The sequence below is a fragment of the Triturus cristatus genome, chromosome 9, assembly GCF_964204655.1.
Source record: "Triturus cristatus chromosome 9, aTriCri1.1, whole genome shotgun sequence".
NCBI classification, from domain to species: domain Eukaryota; kingdom Metazoa; phylum Chordata; class Amphibia; order Caudata; family Salamandridae; genus Triturus; species Triturus cristatus.
In genome coordinates, this window is record NC_140592.1 from 709,091,078 (window position 1) to 709,106,769 (window position 15,692).

At 52.3% G+C, this 15,692-nt stretch overlaps 1 protein-coding gene across 1 annotated transcript in view; it reads right to left on the reverse strand.

The window, feature by feature from the left end:
• SART1 (spliceosome associated factor 1, recruiter of U4/U6.U5 tri-snRNP) overlaps nucleotides 1–15,692 on the reverse strand; it is a 698,390-nt gene that overhangs the window by 357,519 nt on the left and 325,179 nt on the right. The window lies entirely within an intron of this gene.

A 15,692-nucleotide genomic window follows, 5' to 3' on the forward strand; every position in this document is an offset into this window, starting at 1 on the left:
CACCTAGGGGTGGGTCCCTCTGCCGCCGGGAGGGACGCGGAGGGGGTAACGCGGGCCTGCAGGAGGCTGCTTCCATCACGTGCCCTCCGGCACGGGGGCCTCCCCCTCCCGTCCCTGCCCCACCGGGGTGCGTGGATGGGGGTCACCATCCCTTGCGGGTCTGCAGGGGGACCAGATGGTCTGGGCCGGCCAGGCCTCCCCTTCTGGCTGCTCCCAGGCAAGTTGAGCAGAGAGGCAAGCAGCGGCAGCAGTCCCGGGAGAAGGAGCCTCCCGAGCGGCTAGGCTACCTCGGAGTGCCTGGCCACCCTCGCTGGACTGCAAGGGCGACTGGGTACGGCACCCTCCCAGGCCTTCCGGGCCCTGGGTCAACCCTGGGTCATCTGGTCGCCTGGCTGCGCGACCAGATGGCCCCGTGGGCCGGTCGACCAGATGGCCCCGCGGGCCGGGCGACCAGATGGCCCCGCGGGCGGGTGGCTGGGCTAACTCCAACATTTGTCCTTCCCCAAGCATCTGTAAGCCCCCACTACATGGGGGCGTAATAGTAGAGAAAAATGGATCCCCGGGCAAGCCGTCGGGGAGAGGACGTGGCCTGGGTTTAACCCTCCTTGGTTCCAGCCGAGGGTCCGGGCGCTGGGGACCATCGGGCCCAGGGAGGCGCTCACTGGCCTGGCTAGAGTTCGGAAGCTGGGCCCGGGGCTTATGTTACGTCCCAGTGTCCCAGGGTGCAGGAGCCCCCCCCCATCCTGCAAGCCAGCCGAGGGTCCGGACACTGGGGACAGGAGTTCCACCGGGTCCCGGGGAGGCTCTGCCCGGCCTGGGTAGGGTTCGGTAGCTGGGCCTGGGCCCGGGGCTTGTGCTCTGTCCCAGGGTCCCATGGTGCGGGAGCCCCCCCATCCTCCAAGCCAGCCAAGGGTCCGGGAGCTGGGGGAAGGGTGTCCACCGGGGCCCGGAGAAGCTCTCCCCGGTCTGGCTAGGGTTTGGAAGCTGGGCCCGGGGCTTGTGCTCCGTCCCAGGGTGCGGGAGCCACCCATCCTGCAATCCAGCCGAGGGTCCGAGCACTGGGGACGGGGGTCCACCGGGGCCCAGGGAGGCTCTCCCCGGCCTGGCTAGGGTTCGGAAGCTAGGACCGGGCCCGGGGCTCGTGCTCCGTCCCAGGGTGCGGGAGCCCACCGTCCTGCAAGCCAGCCGAGGGTCCGGGTGCTGGGGACTGGGGTCCACCAGGGACCGGAGAGGCTCTTCGCAGCCTGGATAGGGTTCAGAAGCTGGGACCGGGCCCGGGGCTCGTGCTTCGTCCGGTGGGCCCCGGGGTGCGTGAGCCCCCCCATCCTGCAAGCCAGCTGAGGGTCCGAGGCGGCTCTCCCCGGCCTGGCTAGGGTTCAGAAGCTGGGACCGGGGCGCGTGCTCCGCCCGCTGTTTATTAGGGGTGGGCAGAAAACTACGCTCCGCCAGCGTAGCAGATAAAGCCAGCCACCCCTGCCCTCCGTCCTGCAAGCCAGCTGAGGGTCCGGGCGCTGGAGACAGGGGTCCACCGGGGCCCGGGGAGGCTCTCCCCGGCCTGGCTGCTTACAGAAGCAGGGACCAGGCCGGTGAGCAGGGGTGGCTGGCTTTATCTGCTACGCTGGCGGAGCGTAGTTTTCTGCCCACCCCCAATAAACAGCAATATCCATACAGAATTAGGCAAAACACTGGAAACAGGAAAACCCTAATACCTTTTAAAGCAATGATCTTGGAAAAGGAATATGCTACTTACCAGTATGCATCTGTTCTTGGCATGTAGAGCTGCAGATCTACACTTTTGCATAGATCGCAGTCTGGTGTTGGGCCCGGATGTTTGCAGTTTGTTTTTCCTCTTGGAAAGTCTTTGGAAGTCACAAGGTCGGTGACTCCCCCTTTGGATCGTATTGCGCATGGGCTTCGGCTCCATCCTCAGATTGTTTTTCGCCAACAGGGAAAGATGGAGCGTAGTAATAACAGTGAAGAAACCCATGTGTGTTGTATCTAAATAAGATAGCCTGGAACAGATCCAGGTAGCCGGGGAGGCGGGTGGGCGTGTGTAGATCTGCAGCTCTACATGCCAAGAACAGATGCATACTGGTAAGTAGCATATTCCGTTCGAGGCATATGAGCTGCAGATTACACACTTTTGCATAGACTATTTAGCAGTTCCCAACCTTAGCGGCGACCACCGGTATCTGTTGCAGTGGTTTGAAATAGTGTTTTTAGTACAGCCTGGCCCACACTAGCTTGTTGCTTGGTTTGCACATCTACACAGTAATGTTTAGTGAAAGTGTGCGGTGTTGACCATGTAGCTGCTTTGCAGATATCATCTAATGGGATGTTCCCTAGAAAATCCATAGAAGCCCCTATCTTTCGTGTAGAATGGGCTTTAGGGGGAACGGATAGCGTTCGTTTTGCTTTGTGGTAGCAAATCTGGATGCATTTTACAATCCACCTAGCTATCCCTGATTTTGAGATGGGGTTGCCCTTGTGTGGTGGAGAGAAAGACAAACAGTTGTTTGGTCTTTCGGAAAGGTTGTGTTCTTTGTATATAGTAAAGTAAGGCTCGTTTGACATCTAGCGTGTGTAGAGCCCTTTCTGCAACAGTTTGAGGTTGCGAGAAAAATACCGGTAATTCTACCGATTGGTTTAGATGAAAAGGGGAAATGACTTTAGGTAGGAATTTTGGGTTGGTACGGAGAACAACCTTGTTGTGGTGCATTTGGAGAAAAGGTTCTTGTATGGCAAGTGCTTGTATCTCACTGACCCTTCTAAGGGAAGTGATGGCTAAAAGAAAGGAATATGCTACTTACCAGTATGCATCTGTTCTTGGCATGTAGAGCTGCAGAGTCACACACTGAGGATAAGATCGCCATCTGGTGTTGGGCTCGGATGACTGCAGGTTGTTGTCGTCTTCGGAAGAAGCCTTTGGTCACGAGGTTGGTGACTCCTCCCCTGGACAACAGTGCGCATGGGCATCCACTCCATTGTCAGATTGTTTTTTCGCCATGAAGGGAAAAGATGGAGTGTATAGGAATGAAAGAAAGGATGTCCATGTGTAATGTCCAAGTAAGACAGATGCTGGAACAGATACAGGTCCCGGGGAGGCGGGCGGGCGTGTGTGACTCTGCAGCTCTACATGCCAAGAACAGATGCATACTGGTAAGTAGCATATTCCGTTCGAGGCATATGAGCTGCAGATCACACACTGAGGATAGATTGTATAGCAGTGCTTCCCCTTAGCGGTGGTCGCCTGTATCCGTTGCAGCAGTTTAAAATAAAGTTTTTAGGACAGCCTGGCCCACTGAGGCCTGTTGTTTGGCTTGCACATCAACACAGTAGTGTTTAGTGAAGGTATGCGTGGTAGACCACGTGGCTGCCTTGCAAATGTCTTCTAAGGGAATGTTACCTAAGAAGGCCATAGAAGCCCCTATTTTACGCGTGGAGTGCGCCCTAGGGGGAACTGTAAGTGTACGTTTAGCCTTTTGGTAGCATATTTGGATGCATTTAACTATCCACCGGGCTATACCGGATTTGGAGATGGGATTGCCTTTATGTGGTGGTGCGAAAGCAACAAAGAGTTGTTTTGTCTTTCGAAAAGGTTTTGTCCTGTCGATGTAATAAAGCAAGGCTCTTTTGACATCTAAGGTGTGTAGTGCCCTTTCAGCTACCGAGTCTGGGTTTGGGAAAAAGACTGGTAGCTCTACTGATTGGTTAAGGTGGAAAGGGGAAATCACTTTTGGGAGAAATTTAGGGTTTGTCCTAAGAACCACTTTGTTACGGTGTAGTTGTAAGAAAGGTTCCTCTAGTGTAAGGGCTTCTATTTCACTTACTCTTCGTAGGGAAGTGATTGCGATAAGGAAAGCTACCTTCCATGTTAGGAATTGTAATTCACATTTGTGCATAGGTTCAAATGGGGGACCCATAAGTCTTGTTAGAACCACATTGAGATTCCACACTGGGGAAGGTGGTAATCTTGGGGGAAGAATTCTTTTGAGACCTTCCATAAACGCTTTGATGGCTGGTACCTTAAAAAGGGACAGGTGTTGCCTATTTTGCAAGTAGGCTGCTGAGGCTGCTAGGTGTAAACGTATAGAGGAATACGCTAGATTGCATCTTTGCAAGTGTAGTAGATAGCAAATGATGTTTTGGATGGAAGCATCCAATGGATGTATGTCATTATTAGCGCAGTAGATGGCAAATCGTTTCCATTTCGCGGCATAACACGCTCTAGTAGTAGGTCGTCTGGCTTCCTTTATGATATTCATACAGTCTGGAGGGAGATTGAGGTATCCGAACTCTAAGACCTCAGGAGCCAGATCGCTAGGTTCAGTGTTTGAGGATCTGGGTGTCTGATTTCTCCATGGTTCTGGGTTAATAGATCCGGGGAGAGGCGTAGCCTTTGATGTGGAACTAAAGATAGTTCCAGAAGTGTGGTGAACCACGGTTGACGTGCCCAAGTGGGAGCTACTAGTATTAGTGTTAGCGACTGTTGTTTCAGTTTGCGTACCACAAATGGAACTAGTGGGAGAGGCGGAAAAGCGTGCGCAAATCTGCCTGACCAGTTCATCCATAGGGCATTGCCCTTCGACTGTGGGTGTGGAAACCTGGCGGCGAAGGTTGGGCATTTTGTGTTTTCGGGAGTGGCGAACAGGTCTATGTCTGGTTGTCCCCATTTTTGGAAGAAGGGGAGTAGAACCTTGGGGTGTAATTCCCATTCGTGGATCTGCTGTGTATGGCGACTCAGGAGGTCGGCCACCTGATTGTGGATCCCTGGGAGATGTTCTGCTAACAGGTAGATGTTTTGGGGAATTGCCCATCTCCAGATTTGCTGTGCCAGTTGGGACAGTTGGAGAGAATGTGTCCCTTCCTGTTTCTGTATATAATACATTGTCGTCATGTTGTCTGTGCGTATGAGGACAGTTTTGTTCTTTAGGTGTACCTGAAAGGATTTTAGTGCTAGGAACACTGCTAAGAGTTCCAGGTGGTTGATGTGGAGCAGTTTTTGTTGACTGGTCCATCTGCCCTGAGTGGTATGGTGAAGGAGGTGGGCTCCCCACCCTGTGTGAGATGCGTCGGTAGTTAGCACAACTTGTGGAAGAGGCTCTAAGAACGGCCGCCCTTTGGACAGGTTGATGGTGTTCCACCATTTCAGTGAGCGAAGTGAGCAACTGTCCACCAACACCAGATCGGTAAGTTGTCCGTGAGCTTGGTTCCACTGTTGTGCTAGACATTCCTGTAAGGGACGCATTTGAAGTCGTGCGTGTGGGACTATGGAGCTGCATGACGCCATCATGCCTAGGAGCTGCATGAACACTCTTGCTGGAAGAGATGGATGAGTTTGAAATTGAGAGATGAGATTTTGTATACTGGCTATCCTGGCAGTGCTGGGATAAGCAATGGCTTTGGATGTATCTATGGTTGCTCCTAGATACTGATGTAAGTGGGAAGGTTGTAGATGGGATTTGGGGTAGTTGATAGTGAATCCCAAATCGTGGAGAGTTTGATTCGTGCGATGAGTGTGGAGAACGCATTTTTGGTGAGTATTGGCTTTTATAAGCCAATCGTCCAGATAGGGGAAGACATGGATCTGTTGTCTTCTGAGGTGCGCTGCCACGACTGCTAGGCACTTGGTGAACACTCTGGGTGCTGTTGTTACACCGAATGGGAGAACTGTAAATTGACAGTGTTGCCCATCTACCACAAATCGTAGATATTTTCTGTGAGCGGGATGCATAGGGATGTGAAAGTACGCGTCCTTGAGGTCCAATGTGGCAAGGAAGTCTCCCTGTTGTAAAAGTGGGAGGACTTGTTGGAGGGTGGTCATATGAAAATGATCCGAATGTATATACTGGTTTAGTAGTCTGAGATCCAGTATGGGCCTTAGTGTTTTGTCCTTTTTGGGAATGAGGAAGTATAGAGAATATACCCCTGTTCCCTGATGTTGAAGAGGGACTGGTTCTATCGCATGTTTTTGTAACAGGGATTGAACTTCTTGTTTGAGGAGAGAGAGATGATGTGAGGACATTGGACGTTGTTTGGGCGGTATGTTTGGGGGGGATTGTATGAGTTCGAGGCAGTAGCCAGACTGGATAATTTGTCTTACCCACCTGTCTGTGGTGATGGAAGTCAAGACAGGTAGGAATTGTTGGAGCCGCCCCCCGACCGGAGTGGAATGGTCTGGGGGGAGTGGTGGCAAGTCACTGTTTAGTGGCTGGGGAGGTGCGGGTGTTATTGTTGTTGCCCCGCCCTCGACCTTTGTTATTGTTTCCCCGATAACCTCCTCGGAAATATCCTCTGTTAGGGGATGTTTGTCCCGAATTTTTAAAGGTGGATGTGGTCTCAGTTCCCGTGTTTTTGGAGCCTCCTCTATAAAAGGAGCGACGAAAGGAACCCCGGGTTTGAGGAGACTGCAGTGCTCCCATAGACTTGGCAGTTTCATTATCCTTCATTTTTTCTAATGCAGTATCCACTGCAGGGCCAAATAACTGCTCTTGGTTGAAAGGTTGAGCCAGAATTGCGGTTTGAACCTCCGGTTTAAAACCGGAAATACGGAGCCAGGCATGTCGTCTGAGTAAGACGCTAGTATTGACCGCCCTAGAAGCAGTGTCTGCCGCATCTAAGGCGCATTTAATGGAGGCATTAGAGATTAATTTGCCTTCTTGGATGAGGTCAGTGGCCTGGGACTTAAAGGGTTCAGGCAGATGTTGCATAAGGTCCTCAAGTTGGTCATAATGCGCCCTATCATACCGGGCTAACAGGGCCTGGGTATTCGCAATACGCCAATGGTTCGCCGCCTGTGCGGCGACCCGTTTGCCTGAGGCCTCTAAAAGCTTAGACTCCTTGTCCGGGGGAGGCGTTTCTCCAGTTGTCTGTGAGTTAACGCGCTTCCTGGCATTTGATACGACCAAGGAGTCTAAAGGGAGCTGGGCTTTAATGTATGCAGGGTCCTGCGGGGCTGGTCGGTACTTTTTTTCGATGCGTGGATTGAGAACCCTAGCTCGAACAGGGTCTTTAAAGACTTCAGTGGCATGCTTTATAACCCCTTTAATCATGGGCAGTATGTGAACAGTTTTTTGTGACTGCTCAAAAGTATCGAGGAGAAAGTCCTCTTCAAGGGCGTCCGTGTGCATTGTGACGCCATGGAATGTTGCTGCCCTATTTATAAGTTGGCCAAACCCTAAGTGGTCATCAGGAGGGGAGGGCTTGGAGGGGTAGGTAGTGGGGTCAGGCATGTCAGGTATTGGATAAGACCAGTCATCTACGGGTGCTGTGTCAGGGAACGTAAAAGGGTAGTTTGGATCAACAGGATCATTAAATAAATCAGGGTCCGCCCCTCCCCCCCAAGTCATCATTATCATCCTGTGGAGGAGGTGAATGATAGGGGGATGGTAAAGGTAAAGGAGAAGGAGGAGGAGGGGGGGACGGGTTAGGAGGTAATAAAGGAGAGGAAGGACGAAGTGGTGAAGTAGCACAGTCCTTCTTCCGTATGGGAGCTGGAGGTGGTGTGATGTCCAGCTTCCGTTTCTTGTATGGGACGGCAGTCACATGTCCGGTTTCGGGATTGATGTAGATCCGCTTTTGAGTAGGATCTGGGCGAAAAAGTTCATCTGGCTCCGAAGGTGGTGGCGGTGATGACCGGTTCGGGTCTTTATGAACTTTTTTCGGCGTGGACGGAGTTTTCGGTGCCGATAGATTTTTCGGTGCCGACAGAGGTTTCGGCGTCGATGGATTTTTCGGTGCCGATGGTTTTTTCGGTGCCGATGGTTTTTTCGGTGCCGATGGAAATTTCGGTGCCTAATGACTTTTAGGCATCGATGTCGAAGAACGTTTCGGTGCCGAAGGAGATTTCAGTCTGGAAGCCTGTTTCGGTGCCGACAGTGGAGTTTTCGGTGCCGAAGGTGTTATAGGTACAATCACATGAGGTTTGCTCGAGCCCGAGCCACCTACAGGCTTAGATGTCTTCGGAGCCGGGCCCGAGGGCGGGGCTTCTGAAGAGGATTTCCGGTCTCGACTGGGCCCAGCTGGCAGAGTCTTGACCAATGTCTTTTTGGATGGGGCAGGGGCAGGGGCAGGGGGGTTGGTACTCGCACGCTGCCCTGGAGTGATGAGGTCATCGGAATCGTCTGCCTCGGACACGATCTCGAGATCTTCGGTGTCATCTTCAGGAACATCCTGAGCAAAGATGTCCTCCGGTTCTGGAGCTGGTTTGGCCATAATATGGCGTCGAGCTCTTCGGTCCCGGAGGGTCTTCTTGGAACGGAAAGCGGAACAAGCTGGACAGGTCGATTCGTTGTGTTCCGGCGACAGGCAGAGGTTACAAACCTCGTGGTGATCACTGTGGGGGAACTTCGCTCCACACCGGGGGCATTTCTTGAAGGGTGTCCTGTCCATCAGCCGCTTCCGGAACCGCTCCGAGATGATTTCGATGTCGATGGAAAGAAGATTGAAGAATTAAATCGATTGCTGAAAGTTTTCTGCTGGAGCGGAAAAAAGTTCATCCGAACCCAATGGCGGAAAAAAACAATCTGACAATGGAGTGGATGCCCATGCGCACTGTTGTCCAGGGGAGGAGTCACCAACCTCGTGACCAAAGGCTTCTTCCGAAGACGACAACAACCTGCAATCATCCGAGCCCAACACCAGATGGCGATCTTATCCTCAGTGTGTGATCTGCAGCTCATATGCCTCGAACAGCTGTTTTCCATGTGAGAAATTGCAGTTCGCATTTATGCAAAGGTTCGAAGGGCGGTCCCATTAGCCTTGTGAGAATGAATATGCTACTTACCAGTATGCATCTGTTCTTGGCATGTAGGGCTGCTGACATTCATATCTGTGCATAGATCGCCGCCTAGTGTTGGGTCCGGATGTTTGCACGTTGTTGTCCTGGAAGAGTCTTCGAAGTATCCTTGGATAGGTGACTCCTCCCCTGGACTACAGTGCGCATGGGCATCCTCTCCATCCTCAGATTGTTTTTCGCCATTGTGGCAGTGATGGAGTAGATACAGAAAGTGATGACCATGCTTGCAGTAATTCTGAGAGCTGCAGCTGCGACAGGCGCCGGGGAGGAGGGAGGGCGATATGAATGTCAGCAGCCCTACATGCCAAGAACAGATGCATACTGGTAAGTAGCATATTCAGTTCGAGGCATGTGGGCTGCTGAATTCATATCTGTGCATAGAATACATAGCAGTGCCCTCTATTAGCGGCGGCTACCCGTGCCAGCTGCAGCGGTCTGAAAAAGTGTTTTGAGAACAGCCTGTCCTACAGCTGCCTGCTGTTTTGACTGCACATCTACGCAATAGTGTTTTGTAAATGTGTGTGTAGTGGACCATGTGGCTGCTCTGCATATATCATGCAGGGGAATATTTCCTAGGAAGGCCATGGAAGCCCCCAACTTACGTGTTGAGTGGGCTCGTGGTGGAATAGTTAATGTGCGTTTTGCCTTTTGATAACAGATTTGAATACACTTAACTATCCATCTGGCTATCCCTGCTTTGGAGATGGCGTTACCTTTGTGGTGTGGGGCAAAGGCAACGAACAGTTGTTTTGTCTTCCTGAATGGTTTAGTCCTGTCGATGTAGTACATGAGGGCCCTCCGTACATCTAGTGTATGTAGTGCCCTTTCTGCAACAGTTTGTGGGTTTTGGAAGAAAACGGGCAGTTCAATAGTCTGGTTCATGTGGAACTGTGATATTACCTTGGGCATGAACTTGGGGTTGGTACGTAGTACGACCCTGTTAGCGTGAACCTGAATAAATGGCTCTTGAACGGTTAGTGCCTGGAGTTCACTAACTCTTCTGAGGGAAGTGATCGCTACTAGGAAGGCCACTTTCCAGGTAAGGAATTGAATCTCGCATGAGTGTAGAGGTTCAAAGGGTGGACCCATCAGGCGTGTGAGGACCAAGTTGAGGTTCCACATTGGAGCCGGTGGGTGACTAGGTGGAATGACTCGTTTGAGCCCCTCCAAGAATGCTTTGATGGCAGGCACTCTGAATAGAGAGAGGTGCTGCCTGGTTTGCAGATAGGCTGATATTGCGGTCAAATGGACACGTATAGAGGTGTACGCCAGATTGCATCGATATAGGTGTAAGAGATAACAGATGATGTTTTGGATGGATGCGTCCAGCGGGTTGATGTCATTATGTCCGCAATAAATGACGAACCTTTTCCATTTGGCTGCATAGCAAGCTCTGGTAGTGGGTCTCCTGGCCTCCTTGATGATGTCCATACAGTCAGGTGGCAGGTTGAGATAGCCAAACTCTAGGACTTCAGGAGCCAGATCGCCAGATTCAGCTGTTGCGGATCTGGGTGCTGAACCTCTCCATGGTTCTGCGTCAAATGCGCGGGTTTGATCCGCAGCCTTTGATGCGGCACCACGGAAAGTTCGAGGAAGGTGGTGTACCACGGCTGGCGTGCCCACGTGGGAGCAACTAGGACGAGTGTCAGGGAGTGTTGTCGGAGTTTGCGAGCCACCAGCGGTATCAACGGTGCTGGGGGAAAAGCGTACGCAAATTTGCCGGACCAGTTCATCCATATCGCATTGCCCTGCGACTGCGGATGTGGGAATCTGGCGGCGAAGCTTGGGCATTTTGCGTTTTCGCTTGTCGCGAATAGGTCTATCTCCGGATGACCCCACTGCTGAAAGTACGGTTGGAGTACTGATGGGTGTAACTCCCACTCGTGCATTTGGTGGCTGTGTCTGCTGAGCAGATCCGCCATCTGGTTGTCCTTGCCAGGGAGGTGTTCCGCCATGAGGAACATGTCCCTTTGAATGGCCCACTTCCACATGCTCTGAGCCAGATGAGACAACTGTGGAGAGTGTGTGCCTCCCTGTTTCTGTATGTAGTACATTGCGGTCATGTTGTCCGTCCGGATCAACACGACCTTGTTGCATAGATGTACTTTGAACGCCTTCATGGCTAGGAAGATTGCCATCAATTCCAGAAGGTTGATGTGCAACTTCTTTTGTTGTGTTGTCCATAGTCCTTGCACTGTGTAGTGGAGTACATGAGCTCCCCATCCCTGGAGAGACGCGTCCGCTGTCAGTACTATTTGTGGGACAGGCTCTTGGAACGGTCGGCCCTTGCAAAGGTTTTGTGGATTCCACCAATGCAGAGAGTTGTATGCCCGACCGCTCACCAACACTAGGTCCTTTAACTGTCCTTGAGCCTGATTCCACTGACGTGCTAGGCACTCCTGAAGTGGGCGCATATGTAATCTCGCGTGCGGGACTATGAAGATGCAGGAGGCCATCATGCCTATCAACTGCATGAACACTCGCGCTGGAAGTGAGTGATTGGGTTTGAATTTGGAGATCAGCAGTTGTATGCTGTCGATCCTCACTAAATTTGGCTGAGCTGTGGCCGCCCGAGTGTCTATAGTCGCACCTAGGTACTGTTGTACGTGTGCGGGCTGGAGATGGGACTTTGGATAATTCAGTGAGAATCCCAGACTGTGAAGAAGGTGAATGGTGCGGGACGTGTGGCTTGCACATTGCTGGGCTGACTTCGCTTGAACGAGCCAGTCGTCTAGGTAGGGGTAGACGTGTATATGCTGCCTCCGTAGATGTGCTGCCACCGTAGCGAGGCACTTCGTGAAAACCCTGGGCGCTGTTGTCACGCCGAAGGGAAGGACTTTGAACTGATAGTGCTGCCCCTGAACAGTGAACCTGAGGTATTTTTTGTGTGAGGGGTGGATGGGTATGTGAAAGTACGCATCCTTGAGGTCCAGTGTGGCTAGGAAGTCTCCCTGCTTGAGAAGCGGAAGGACTTGCTGTAGAGTGAGCATATGAAAGTGCTCTGAAAGAATGTACTGGTTCAGGGGTCTCAGGTCCAATATAGGTCTGAGCGACCCGTCCTTTTTTGGAATTAAGAAGTAGAGGGAGTACACTCCCGCACCCTGCTCGTGGATGGGTACGACCTCTATAGCGCCTTTTAGAAGCATACTTTGCACTTCTTGCTGTAAGAGCGTTAAGTGCTCTGAGGACATAGGACGGCTTCTTGGTGGTATTGTGGGTGGAGTGGAGGTTAACTCCAGACAGTAACCGTATTTTATAATATCTTTGACCCACCTGTCCGTGGTGATGGAATTCCACGTGGACAGGAACCTTTGTAGCCTTCCCCCGACAGGTGTTATGTGGTCGGGAGGAAGGGAGAGGGCGTCACTGCTTGTTCTTGGGGGAGGACCTGGTGTTGCCGTAGCCGCGTCCTCTGCCCTTTGTGCTGGAGCCACGATGTCCACCTCGGGTGTTTTTATCATAGGTGGTCTGTGTATTGCCTTTGTTATATGTTTGTTGTGACCCCTGTCCTCTACCTGCTCCCTTGTTTCCGGGGCGACGAAAGGAGCCGCTCCGAAAGGACTGAGTTTGTAGTGCGCCCATGGACTTTGCAGTGTCCGTATCCTTTTTTATCTTTTCGAGGGTGGTGTCAACCTCTGGCCCGAATAAATAGTCGGGGTTGACGGGCTGGTTCAATATATTGTTTTGTACCTCAGGCTTGAATCCTGAGATCCGTAGCCAGGCATGTCGTCGCAACATGACGCTTGTGTTTATGGCTCTGGCAGCCGTGTCTGCAACATCTAGTGCGCATTTGATGGAAGCGTTCGTTAGTAGCTGTCCTTCTCTGATGAGCATTTCTGCGCCTTCCTTGAACTGGTCAGGGAGATGTTGGAATATTTGCTCAAGTGTGTCATAGTGCGCTCTATCATAGCGAGCAAGGAGCGCCTGAGTGTTGGCTATGCGCCATATGTTGGCAGCTTGGGCGGCAACTCGCTTGCCAGAGGTTTCTAACACCTTGGACTCTTTGTCCGGGGGAGGAGCGTCACCTGTTGTTTGCGAGTGTGCCCTCTTGCGTGCATTCGCTACGACGATGGAGTCGAGTGGTAATTGTCCTCTGATGTAAGTAGGATCCCCAGGTGCTGATCTGTATTTTTTATCAATCCTGGGGTTTATCACTCGTGCCCTGGTGGGTTCTTTGAAAATGTCCTTGGCTGGTTTGAGGACCCCCTTCAACATTGGCAGAGTCTTTACATGTCTTTCTGAGGATGCAAAGGTGTCCATTAGAAAGTCATCTTCGATGGTATCAGAGTGAAGCTGCACCCCATGGTTATTGGCAGCACGTTCGATAAGAGCATTGAACGCTGCAGTATCCTCCGTAGGAGATGTCTTTGCCCCATAGAGTTGTGGATCCTGTGCATCGAGAGGTGCACTGGGGTCTGCAGGGTCGCCCCAAGTTTGATCAGGGTCCTGCTGGTCATCAGGGTCCGTGTCTACATGGTAGGGGACTTGGTCAGCCATGTAGTCCTCCAATGCGCCTGTATCGGAGCGTGTGGGGGAGAACCGGTGTGGATCCTGGTAGGATGAATGGAAGGGTTCATAAAGGAGAGGTTCCGATTCTGCAGGCAACTTCCTTTTTAGTGGGATCCTGAAAGGGTCCAATGGCGGCTCCGAAGTTATCCTTCGGTCCTGGAGAATCATTCTGCCAGTGCCGGCGTCGATGATACGTGCTGGAGACGTCTCAGCAGGTGTGACCGTAGGTTGGGTGACCCGTGTCCTGAGTTGGAACATTTTTGGGATTGTTGACGGAGGCAAGCCGAAGGTAATGTTGGTCGGCACCGAAGAGGCTGCGGGAGCTCCGACCGAACCGGAGCCCGACGTGTCCTGGAGGACAGGTGTGGTTTTGCTGCCTTGCGTCACACCAGGTCGTACTTGGGGCGCCTTCGAGGCTTTGGCACCGGCCAGGCTCGTAGAGGCGGCCGTAGATTTTTTCGGTGCCGGAGGGTCATCGAGTCGGGGTGAAGAGATCACCGTCGAAGTCTTCGATACCTGAGGCTTAGGTGTCGTCGAGGGAGCGATGTGAGACACAGCAGGCGGTACGGCCCTTGGTGTCGTCGGTGCCGGTAGCCGAGCAGGTTTGTCGGTGCCGATGGCTTTTTTCCGTTTGTCGACTCCAACGTCGCCCGCCTCAAGTTCGGCACCGAAGTCCCTCTTGGTGCGGTCGGTGCCGATGCGGTGCGCTGGCGTCGAAGGCCTCGATCCGACCAGCGCTACTTTCAGTTTCGGTTTCGGTGGAACCTGAGCAGCTTTCGGTTTCGGTTTTGTGATAGGGAAACCAGCCTGTTTATGTAGTAATGGCTGCCGCTGAACGTCCGAGGCCGGGCCCGAGGGCGGGGCCGAAGAACTGCGGGATGGGTCTCGGGTAAGGCCCGAAGGCGATCCCTCGACCGGAGCCATAGGCTGTGGCACTGGTGTTTGAACGGTTTGAACAGGTAGGCCTTGTTCATCATTGGAGCTACTTTCTTCGGCCCCGAAGGCCTCCTCGTCGTCTCCTACCTCGGTGTCGTCTTCACCTCTGTGGAAGAGTGACTCGTCTTCCTCGTCCGATCCGGGTTCGTGTTCGGAAACGGGACTGGAGGGCAAGACTTCCAATTCCTCGACGTCCTCGGCCTCGCCGAAGATGTCTGTCGGGGCCGGTGCCGCGTGCTGCGCCTCGAGTCTCGCCGCTCGTCGATTCCGCAGAGTCTTCTTCGAGCGGAACCGGGCACAGGCCATGCATGTTGATTCGTCGTGGTCCGGCGAAAGGCATTTGTTGCACACCGGATGGACGTCGATGTGTGGGTACTTCGCATTGCATACCGGACACCTTTTGAACGGCGTCCTGGATTCCATCGTCGAAGTCGTCGATGGACAGGTAAATGCGAAAGCAGTCGGTGCTGAAAGTTAGTAAACTAACAAATTCTATCGAAACCCGATCGATAAACAGTACCGACGCGAACTAAAGGCCTTTTGGCCTCGAAAAAATATTTTCCTAACTTGAGCTAAGATAGCACATCCGAACCCAATGGCGGAAAAAAACAATCTGAGGATGGAGAGGATGCCCATGCGCACTGTAGTCCAGGGGAGGAGTCACCTATCCAAGGATACTTCGAAGACTCTTCCAGGACAACAACGTGCAAACATCCGGACCCAACACTAGGCGGCGATCTATGCACAGATATGAATTCAGCAGCCCACATGCCTCGAACCTATATTTAAGTTCCACACAGGTAAGGGTGGTACTCTGGGGGGAATTATTCGTTTTAGGCCTTCCATGAAGGCTTTAATGGCAGGCACTCTGAAAAGTGATAGGTGCTGCCTGTTTTGTAGGTAAGCGGCAATTGCTGCGAGGTGTAGCCGAATAGAAGTATATGCTAGGTTACACCTTTGTAGATGGAGTAAGTAGCATATGATGTGTTGCATAGACCCGTCTAGAGGATTGATTGTGTTGTTATGGCAATAAACAACAAATCTTTTCCACTTGGCAGCGTAGCAGGCTCTAGTGGTAGGGCGTCTAGCTTCTCTGATGAAGTTCATACAGTCAGGGGGAAGGTTTAGGTATCCGAATTGTAGGATTTCAGGAGCCAGATCGCAAGGTTGAGCTGAGCTGGGTCCGGGTGCCTGATCTCTCCATGGTTCTGGGTTAGGAGGCATGGTGAGAGGTGTAGCTTTTGGCGTGGTACTACCGAGAGTTCCAGCAGCGTGGTGTACCACGGTTGTCTGGCCCATGTTGGAGCTACTAGGATCAGTGTGAGGGAATGCTGTTGTAGCTTTCGCACCACTAATGGAATTAGTGGGAGAGGTGGAAAAGAGTACGCAAATTTGTCTGACCAGTTCATCCATATCGCATTGCCTTTGGACAATGGGTGTAGATATCTGG